General features: G+C 37.0%; 1 long non-coding RNA gene across 2 annotated transcripts in view; it reads right to left on the reverse strand.

Annotated features, from left to right (window-relative positions):
* The window catches only part of LOC141288015 (uncharacterized), a 31,976-nt gene extending 22,588 nt beyond the window's left edge, over nt 1–9,388 (reverse strand). Inside the window, exons 1-2 of one of the 2 annotated variants that reach the window (XR_012339606.1) lie at nt 9,226–9,388; nt 5,230–5,357 (exon numbers count right to left, since the gene is read on the reverse strand). This is a non-coding gene — a long non-coding RNA (uncharacterized lncRNA). Of the gene's footprint in view, nt 1–5,229; nt 5,358–9,221 lie in introns of both variants that reach the window. The other variant, XR_012339605.1, reaches the window with a different exon arrangement.
* Between the last annotated feature and the right edge of the window lie 1,819 nt (nt 9,389–11,207).

Consider the following 11,207-nt stretch of genomic DNA (forward strand, 5'->3'; position numbering starts at 1 on the left):
GTGTCTTTGTGCTTTTCTTCAACAAATGTTATTCTTTCACAGACTGTTTTCTTCCCTTTTGGTGTTCAGCCAGTAAAAGTCAATAAAGCTGTTTTTAATACTTGCCATAGAGCATTCTTATTATTATTTATGACTACAATATCTGCTTCTTCCATCTGTGTGCTCTCACACACACAAAGTCTATAAAATGTGTGAAATTACTGCCGATGCAGATTAATGAAATGCGTTTTTTTGTTCACGGTCACGTCACAATTGTGCATGCGGAGAGACAATGAACAAGAGAAACAGACATACTTGCAGGCGAAAGGGTGGGATGAAGAGGCCCACAGGAATACGATAACATTTCCATGTTCTGGCCGAGATAAAAATGGAGCGTACTATCAGTTCCTGTTTGACAGGAAGTGCTCTGGGGATGTGTTTAGCTTGGAGGGAAAATGAAGGCCTGACTCTGAAAGGAGTTGGTGACCTATTGTGTCACCTGTTATCTCATCAAAAACAAACACTGCTGCTGAGGAACAAACACACCAATGGAAGCAACATCACTAACTTTCATTACTTTCACTAGGTCTTTACATAATACGACCGCATTGTTATATAATGTTTAACAGAATATTAATGCACATGCTATGGTCACCATGAATTTTGTGTATTTACCGTGCCTTGCTAAAGTATTCATACCCCTTAATTTTTTCATGTTTTATGTTGCAGCCTTATGTTCAACTGCTTTAAGTTAGCTTTTTCCCCACATCCATCTACACTCCATACACCATAATGACAAAGCAAAAACAGATTTTTGTGACAACTTTGCAAATTTATTAAAAATAAAACACTGAAATAAGTACTTTGCATAAGTATTCATACCCTTAACTCAATGCTTAGTTGAAATATTTTGGGGTATGATGCGACAAGCTTTGCACATCTGCATTTGGCAATTATCTGCCATTCTTCTCCTCACCTCTTCACCTCTCAAGCTCTGTCAGCTTGGATGGAGGTTGGCAGACATTTTCAGGTTTCTCCAGAAATGTTTGATTGGGTTCAGGCCCAGGCTATGGCTGGGCCACTCAAGGACATTCACAGAGTTGTCTATATATAAGCCACTCTTGCTGTGTGCTTAGGGTCATTGTCCTGTTGGAAAGTGAACCTTCTGCCCAGTCTGACCTTCTGAATGCTCTGGACATGATGAGTTTTCATTAAGGCTATCTCTATATTTTGGTGCACTGAGCTTTTTTCTACTCTGACGAGTTCCTCAGTTCCTGCTGGTTAAAAACCGCCCCACAGCATGAGGCTGCTACCAGCACACTTTACTGTTGGGATGGCAGTGCCTGGTTTCCTTCAAACATAATGCTTGGAACTGAGGTTCACCAGACCAGAGAATCTTGTTTCTCACAGTCTGAGAGTTCTTTCGGTGCTCTTTTGCAAATTCCAAATGTGTTTTCATGTGTCTTCATTGAGGAGAGGATTGAGTCTTGCCAACGCCACTATAAAGCTCAACTAGCGTGACCATCAGCTTCTTGGTCACAAGTATAACCAAGCCCCTCTCCATCAGTTGCTTAGTTTGGCCAGGAGGCCAGCTCTAGGAAGAGTCAAGGTTGTTCCAATCTTCTTCCATTATGGATAATGGAGGCTACATGCTTCTGTGAACCGTCTTGGTGCAAGCCTGTTTCTGAGCTCTGCAGGCAGTTCTTTTGACCTCAGGGCTTGTTTTTTGCTCGGATATGTATTTTCAGCTCTTAGACCTTTTATGGAGAGGTGTGTGCTTTCAAAATCCTACTCATTTGATTTAGTTTTAGTCATAGTCTATTGACTAAAATGCCATTTAGTTTTAGTCATATTTTAGTCATCTGAATTGGTTTTAGTTTTAGTCTAGTTTAAGTCAACTAAACACCAAAAGATTTTAGTCGACTAAATCTACAGTAGATTTAGTCAGCTAAAATCTAATGGGTTTAGTTACACTGTAATGCATTTATTAAACATTTCTCAAAAATTACCAAACTCATTATGTAGGTTTCATATTAAGGTTTTATCATGATATTTAATGTTGAAAATAGAAACAAGAACAAAATGAACAAATAGAACATATAGGCTAATTATGCATTCTTTATAACAACTTACCATTTTTCATTCTTTCAAGCAGACATTTATTTATATAAATACATTTATATTAATATTTATAAGGGCTACTAAAGTGACTCAGTCAAGAGCAGTGAGTGATTTTCTGTCTTTCTTTTGTTGCTTGATTAACATCAATGCCACAGACAATAGAAACTAAATGCTGTCCCTTGTCCCCTGTTGACCGAACGCATGGATGCAATGTACTGATACACGTCTGATAGTCTCCCAATTGTTTACATTCACCTAAGATGTAACCGAGTGTGGTTACGTGAATACTGGACAAAAACAGACAATTCAACATCATTTTTGTGTATTTCTCCGTTCATGATATGCGAAAGAGTAACTTACTCGTGTGCTGTGTGAAAGGTGCTCAGAAAACCAGACCGCATTAAGTTCTCTTTTGCGTCGTCAAATTTATCCATATGTCTGCTCTTCTCTTACTCCCAGATACTGACATTTTTTAACGTTTTATGAGACCTGCAGCAAATGTATGCCAGCTTATTTCCCACAGGATAGATCATAGACTATGATATAGTTCATATGTACACATCTAACCTCCCTACCATGCAGCAGATTCGTTCTGAATGAATCTCTTCCTAAATCGTCCCTCCATAACATTTTCGTCTTGTTTTTATTTGTTGATGAAAAGTTTTTGTCATTCAAAACAAGTTTTTACTAAGTTATCGTTTCGTTTTCGTCTGTGAAAAAATTGTTGACGAAAATTATGACGAAAATTATTCGTCAACAAAGTTAACACTGATTCAAATGAATTTGCCACAGTTTAACTCCACTCGAAGTGTAGTAACATCTACAAGCAATATGAATGCTCCTGAGCTAAATTTTAAGTGTCCCAGAATGAATACCTATGCAATGAAATCATTTCAATTTTTTTTTTTTATAAATTTGCAAAGTTGTCACAAATTTTTTTTTGATTTGTCATTATGGTGTATGGTGTGTAGATTGTTTTCTCTGTCAATAAGCATCTCTGATCATGTTAAAGGGATAGTTCACCCAAAAATGAAAATTCTGTCATTAATTACTCACTCTCATGTTGTAACCTGTAAGACCTTCGTTCCTCTTCAGAACACAATTTAAGATATTTTTAATGAAATGCGAGAGCTTTCTGACCCTCCATAGACAGCAACACAACTGACACATTCAAGGCCCAGAAAGGTAGTAAAGACATTGTTAAAATAGTCCACATGACAGCAGTGGTTCAAATGTAATATTATGAAGCTATGAGAATACTTTTTGTGCACAAAGAAAACAAAAATAACAGCTTTATTCAACAATTCTTATCTTCTGCGTCATCCTCTTCCTTTATCGAGAGTACTACGATGCAAATTTCCCTTTAATCATAAATTATATAACATTATAAATGAGACCTCATTACATCAGTATTACTGCATCACTCTTTTATTATTGCATCAATTCCATCAATTGCTCAGTTTGGCCAGGAGGCCAGCTCTAGGAAGAGTCCTAGTTGTTCCAAACTTTTTCCATTATTGATAAAGGCTACATGCTTGTGTGAACCTTCAATGCAGCAGAACTGTTTTCTGAACTCTTTCCCATATCTGTGCCTTGACGCACAGATTTCTGAGCTCTACAGGCAGTTCTTATGACCTCTGGGCTTGGTTTTGGCTATTAGACCTTGTCTGAGAGGTGTGTGCCTTTCAAAATCACACTCATTCAAATCAATTTGCCACAGTTTAACTCCACTCGAAGTGTATTAACATCTACAAGCGATATGAATGCTCCTGAGCTAAATTTTAAGTGTCCCAGAAAAGGGTATGAATACTTATGCAATGGAATCATTTCAGTTTTTTTTTTTTTATTTCTAATAAATTTGCAAAGTTGTCACAAAAATCAGTTTTTTGCTTTGTCATTATGGTGTATGGAGTGTAGATTGTTTTCTCTGTCAATGAGCATCTTTGTTTCTAGGTCATAGTGTCTATTTTGCACAGAGTCCTAGTTGTTCCAAACCTTTTCCATTATTGAAAATAAAAGCTACATGCTTGTGTGAACCTTCAATGCAGCAGAATTTTTTTCTGAACTCTTCCAGATATCTGTGCCTTGACTGACAAATTTCTGAGCTCTAGAGGCAGTTATTTTGACCTCTGGGTTTGGTTTTGGCTCTGATATGCATTTTCAGCTATTAAGACCTTGTCTGAGAGGTGTGTGGCTTTCAAAATCACACTCATTTAAATTAATTTGCCACAGTTTAACTTCACTCGGAGTGTAGTAACATCTACAAGCAATATGAAAGCTCCTGAACTAAATTAAAGTGTCCCAGAAAAGGGTATGAATACTTATGCAATTCCAGTTTTTTGCTTTGTCATTATGGTGTATGGAGTGTAGATTAATGTGGGACAAAAAAGCTATTGAAAGCAGTTGAACATAAGGCTGCAACATAAAACTTGAAAAGAAATGAAGGGGTATGAATAGTTTTGCAAGGCACTGTATTTCTTCATTTATGTGTTAGATGTCCTGCATTGTATCCACCAACTTTTGGATGTTTTTGACATTAAACAAATAAAAGTCCAAAACCAACCATTTCGTTGAAGTAAAATGAAAAGCTAAGTTCTCTCTATTTTTTTTTAAAGTATCTATACATTTATTCTATAGTATATAATACATTTATTTATATATCTTTAGACTTATTTTCAGACTATTTTTAGCCAACCATGGATTCAACCATAATGTTAATGAAACTACAAGAATACTTTTTTGTGCACAAATACAAATTTAACAACTTTATTCAACAATTTCACCAATGTTTTCTTAGCACACAAAAACTATTCCCGTAGCCTCATAACATTAAGGTTGAACTAATGTCACATGGACTATTTCAATGATGTCTTTACTACCTTTCTGGGCCTTGAACGTGTCAGTTGCGTTGCTGTCTATGCAGGGTCAGAAAGCTCTCGGATTTCATCAAAAATATCTTAATTTGTGTTCTGAAGATGAACGAAGGTCTTACGGGTTTGGAACAACATGAGGATGAGTAATTATTAACAGAAGTTTAATTTGGGTTGAACTATTCCTTTAATTATAGTTAAGATGTTTATCTATATTTTTAGACTTTTCAGTAGACTTATGCATTGAAATATTTCTTACCTTAGACCTTTTCTGTGGAGATGTGTGCATGTCTGCTATACTCTATATTGATCCCGTAGGGCAGCACATGTTGAGCTCATTCTGACAGCGTGACTCAGCATGTCATTCTTCATGCCTCACCAGCATCACTGGAATGGAAGAAACATGACTCAAATATTTAACTGTGAGTAAAACTGCCTTCAGTATTGAATTAAATAACGATGTTACTACTTTTTCCTCCCGACCTACTCAAACATAGACATATTAAAAAGAGTTTTGGTGCTGTTTCAGTAGTCTGTGACTAAATCGGTTGAATCTGTGGGCACATCTGAGTAACACCTTGAAAAGGCAGACGGTGATTTTATGTCTCACACACTTCATCTATTTCCAATTGTAGTCCTGTCATCACTCACCCGTTTTCCAGACCATCCATTTTTGTCCTAGCGAGCCTACTGCGTTTTGGCGACGTTCCACTCAAAAAGATTAAAACGAATTCAAATCATAATGCTGCACTACAAATAATCTTTATCCGTATATTTTGACTGAATGAGCTGTAACGTTATATTTCCCTTAATATTCTATGAAGAAAACCTCGCACATTTAACGCACAAACGGCCAAGCCACTCTTAAAGGGATAGTTCACCCAAAAATGCACATTCTGTCATTAATGTCTTCAAAACACAAATTAAGATATTTTTGATAAAATCCAAAAGATTTCTGACCCTGTATAGACAGCAACGTTACTGACACGTTCATTTTGGGTAAACTATCCCATTATAGACCTTTTTCCTGAGTAAACGATGAGCACCGACATTACTTATAATAACGTTACTTCAGATTGGATGCTCTTCTGTACCCATTCAAATAGCGTCCATCTGTTTTTAATGTAGCTAATGTCGGCAGCTTCATTTACACACTCATTGAACTTTAAAAAGTGAGGCACTGACAAATGATGGTCATCGTGACATTGCAATGTAATGGTGCCATGTGCTTTTTAAAAACATTTTAATAGTTTTAACATTAGACTAACAGCTCGGAATATACACTACTTTGACGATAAACACAGGAAATACAAAGCATTCTTAGTCAGGCGTGACTTCCGCGTTCAGGAAAAAGGTCTATAACAAATACAAGGTGGAAACAGGGCATTGCCACATATGTCCACATGATCGGGTTGTAATTGCTAAATGTTTACGAGGAATTTGTTAGCCTCATAAAGCAGATCTGGAAATAATATCGTAAACGTTCCTGTGTATAACCTCACTGGCATGTAAATTGATCTCTTGTGCTTCTGTAATGAATTTAGACTGTCTTTTGGTATTTCCATCTATTGGTACACTATATTGCCAAAAGTATTCGCTCACCTGCCTTGACTCGCATATGAACTTAAATGACATCTCATTCCTAATCCATAGGGTTCAATATGACGTTGGTCCACCCTTTGCAGCTATAACAGCTTATAACTGTTCTGGGAAGGCTGTCTGGTTTAGGAGTGTGTTTATGAAAATTTTTGACCATTTTTCGAGAAACGCATTTGTGAGGTCACACACTGATGTTGGACGAGAAGGCCTGGCTCTCAGTCTCCGCTTTAATTCATCCCAAAGGTGTTCTCTCGGGTTGAGGTCAGGACTCTGTGCAGGCCAATCAAGTGCATCCACACCAGACTCTGTCATCCATGTCTTTATAGACCTTGCTTTGTGCACTGGTGCACAGTCATGTTGGAAGAGGAAGGGGCCAGCTCAAAACTGTTCCCACAAAGTTGGGAGCATGGAACTGTCCAAAATGTCTCGGTATGCTGAAGCATTCAGAGTTCCTTTCACTGGAACTAAGGGGCCAAGCCCAGCTCCTGAAAAACAACCCCACACCATAATCCCCCCTCCACCAAACTTTACACTTGGGACAATGCAGTCAGACAAGTACTGTTCTCCTGGCAACCGCCAAACCCAGACTCGTCCATCAGATTGCCAGATGGAGAAGCGTGATTCGTCACTCCAGAGAACGCGTCTCCACTGCTCTAGAGTCTAGTGGCGGCGTGCTTTACACCACTGCATCCGACGCTTTGCATTGCACTTGATGATGTATGGCTTGGATGCAGCTGCTCGGCCATGGAAACCCATTCCATGAAGCTCTCTGCGCACTGTTCTTGAGCTAATCTGAAGGCCACATGAAGTTTGGAGATCTGTAGCGATTGACTCTGCAGAAAGTTGGCGACCTCTTCGCACTATGCGCCTCAGCATCCGCTGACCCCGCTCCGTCAGTTTACGTGGCCTACCACTTCGTGGCTGAGTTGCTGTCGTTCCCAAACGCTTCCACATTCTTATAATACAGCTGACAGTTGACTGTGGAATATTTAGGAGCGAGGAAATTTCACGACTGGACTTGTTGCACAGGTGGCATCCTATCACAGTTCCACGCTGGAATTCACTGAGTTCCTGAGAGCGACCCATTCTTTCACAAATGTTTGTAAAAACAGTCCGCATGTCTAGGTGCTTAATTTTATACACCTGTGGCCATGGAAGTGATTGGAACACCTGATTCCGATTATTTGGATTGGTGAGCGAATACTTTAGGCAATATAGTGTATGTGTAGACATTATATGTGCCAACAATACATTGTATGGGTCAAAAATCATTAGGACATTAAGTAAAGATTATGTTCTATGAAGATATTTTGTAAATTTCCTATCGTAAATATATCAACACTTTTTGAAATTTTTGATTAGTAATATTAGTAATATGCATTGCCAAGAACTTTAAAGGAAATTTCTCAATATTTTGTATTTTGTATATTTATTTATTTATTTGCAGCCTCAGATTATTCAAATAGTTGTATATTAGCCAAATTTTGTCCTATCATAACAAATAAAAAAAGCCTATTTACTCAGCTTTCAGGTGATTTATAAATCTCAATTTCGAAAAATTAATATTTATGATATTCAGGGTCACATATTAGTGTCTTGTATGATATTTAAATAAAAAATCTGATTAAAAATGTTACAGACTCAGTTAAAAGTGCCACTCACGCTTTTTATGGTAAGATAAATACATAGTATGGGTCAAAATGATAAATCTTTCTTTTATGCCAAAAATCATTAGGACATGTTCCATAAAGATATTTTGTAAATTTCCTATCGTAAATATATCAAAACTTTTTGAAATTTTTGATTAGTAATATGCATTGCTAAGAACTTTTTTTGGACAACTTTAAAGGAAATTTTCTCAATATTTTGAATTAATTATTATTATTATTTTTTTTTTTTTTTGCAGCCTCAGATTATTCAAATAGTTGTATCTCAGCCAAATATTGTCCTATCAACAAATCACACATGGATGGAAAGCCTATTTACTCAGCTTTCAGGTGGTTTATAAATATCAATTTCGAAAAATTGATACTTATGACTGGTTTTGTGGTCCAGGGTCACATATTAGTGTCTTGTATTATATTTAAATGAAAAATCTGAAAACAAACTCACGCTTTTCATGGTAAGATTTATGTATAAATGGAATTTCCTTTGAAACTTACTTGAAAGAGCCCCGTTTTTCATTAACAAGAGTAAAAAGAAGAAGAAGAACTGAGAAAAGGAGAATGGCACAGAGGGCTGTAATAGTGAATATCACTAGAGTCAGATGTAATGCGGTTTGCCTTTTTACTCAGTGGCATATATACCTCATAATACTGACTATATGTGCTTGGAATGAATTCATTACATCATTTTACTCTCTCAGCACGCAACGCATAAACTCCGAAGAAGGGGGGAGTTTCCATGTGCGTGACTACTGAATGGGTTTCGTCATTCTGGAATCGATCTATAACAACTACAATACACTCGAATTTAATTGGAACACTGCCCCAAATACTGTTTTATTAATCATAAGGCTTTGTTATTATATGGTTGATAGAGTATTGTGTGGTTGAGCGTATTTCTGCAAGGTTCAGGTAGCTGCTTACCGGGCTATTTACCCGGTGTAAACCCATAACCACTGAAAGATGAGCGGGCAAAAACGACACTTACTTACTGAGGCCACTAGTAAGTTGCTGCGTCCCAATTCGCATACTATCCGTCCTAAATAGTATTCGAAAATAGAATTAGTATGTCCCAAATCGTAGTATGTTTGAAAAAGTATTCCAAAGATTCCCGGATGGTCTACTACTTAACCTCAGAATTCGAAGTGCGGATCAATGCACACTCTAACGGCTAATATTGCCCACAACACACTGCGCCGTGAACGAGGATTCGATTAGAACTACAAACACGCATAAAAAGTGTTAAAAAACTACAAACATGGAGGATATGCGCGACCAACGGACAGATAGAGAAAGGGGTTTGATTGAGTGATAAATAATCAGTGTGTAACCTGATAAAAAATATATTTTTTAAATGTTACCCTCGTTATATTTCATGTGCAGCAACATTATGAACTTTTATAATGATAGGTTTGGTCATTAACGTTTAAATGCATAATTATGCAAACACGAGCAGAAGAGTTCTCGGCATGAAAGACTCCTGAAAGAACGTGCCTCTTCATTTCTCTCTAATACGGTAGGAAATTAAATTAAACGAAAAGTAGATAATGTTAACCAAATGTTAACTGTGATGATTGACAGGGCAGTTTAAACAGTGACAGGATTAAGCAACAGAGCGTCCGTTAAAAAAGCAGTTATGACGAAGTAGTATGTCCCAAAGCTCGCCTACTATTCTGCTACATACTCAAAAGTATGTACTTTTTCTTCACAAAAAGAGTACATACTTTTAGGGCGTAGTATAAGTAGGCGAATTGGGACGCAGCAAGTGTCTTTGAATTTGACAGACAGTGAGCTCCCTCTGGGGGTTCAATGGTGTTATTACACTTCCCTCACAGCTACTGAAGCCAAAACTGTAACTGTAACTTCGTTTTATTTTAAGCTTACTTTATTTCGAACTAATTTTAAGCGCATTTGTTTTATTCAAGACATACTTATCTGTTATGTCCATATGTCTCGGTCAGTTATGTCAATAAGCATCTCTGTTTCTAGGTCATAGTGCCTATTTTGCAAAAATAAGTCAGATGTGAGTTGGACCATCACAATCTGACCAGTCACTGCTAAAGGAATAGTAAACCCAAAAAAGAAAATTCTGTCATTAATTACTCACCCTCATGTCGTTCCAAACCCGTAAGACCTTCGGTAATCTTCAGAACATAAGTTAAAATATTTTTGATGAAATCCAAGAGCTTTCTGACCCTGCATAGACAGCAACACAAGGGACATGTTCAAGGTCCAGAAAGGTAGTAAGGACATTGTTAAAATAGTCCATGTGACATCAGTGGTTCAACCTTAATGTTATGAAGCTACGAGAATATTTTGTGCAAAAATAAAACAAAAATAATGACTTTATTCAACAGTTCTTTTCTTCCGCATCTCCATCCGTGAACACACTTCTGGAGTTTTGAAGTCGTTATCTAATTGGTTGAAGTCTACAGGATTTATTGGAGATGTGTGTTGGTTTTTTTTAATATACTATCTGGAAACAAAGACGCCATGATGCCAAAGCCCCTCATGGAAGAAGATGCTGTTGCGTTTGCAACTGTGACACTGAGTGCTTAAAGGAGAATGTCTTTCTTTCTTGAGTCGAAAGGAAATTATTATCTTTTTTAAGGAAAAAATTCCAGGATTTTTCTCCATGTAGTGGACTTCACTAGGGATCAACTGGTTGAAGGTCCAAATTGTAGTGTCAATGCAGTTTCAAAGGGCTCTACATGATCCCAGCCGAGGAATAACTTGCGAAACAAACTGCCATTTTCTTAGAAAAATGTACATTTACAGTGCCTTGCAAAAGTATTCATACCGCTTCATTTTTTTCACATTTTGTTTTGTTGCAGCATTATGTTAAACTGCTTTAAATGAGTTTTTCCCCACATCAATTTACACTCCATACACCATAATAATGACAAAGCAAATTTATTAAAAATAAACACTGAAATAAGTACATTGCATAAGTATTTATACCCTTAACTCAGTA

Source organism: Garra rufa, chromosome 16 (assembly GCF_049309525.1).
Source record: "Garra rufa chromosome 16, GarRuf1.0, whole genome shotgun sequence".
Classification (NCBI taxonomy): domain Eukaryota; kingdom Metazoa; phylum Chordata; class Actinopteri; order Cypriniformes; family Cyprinidae; genus Garra; species Garra rufa.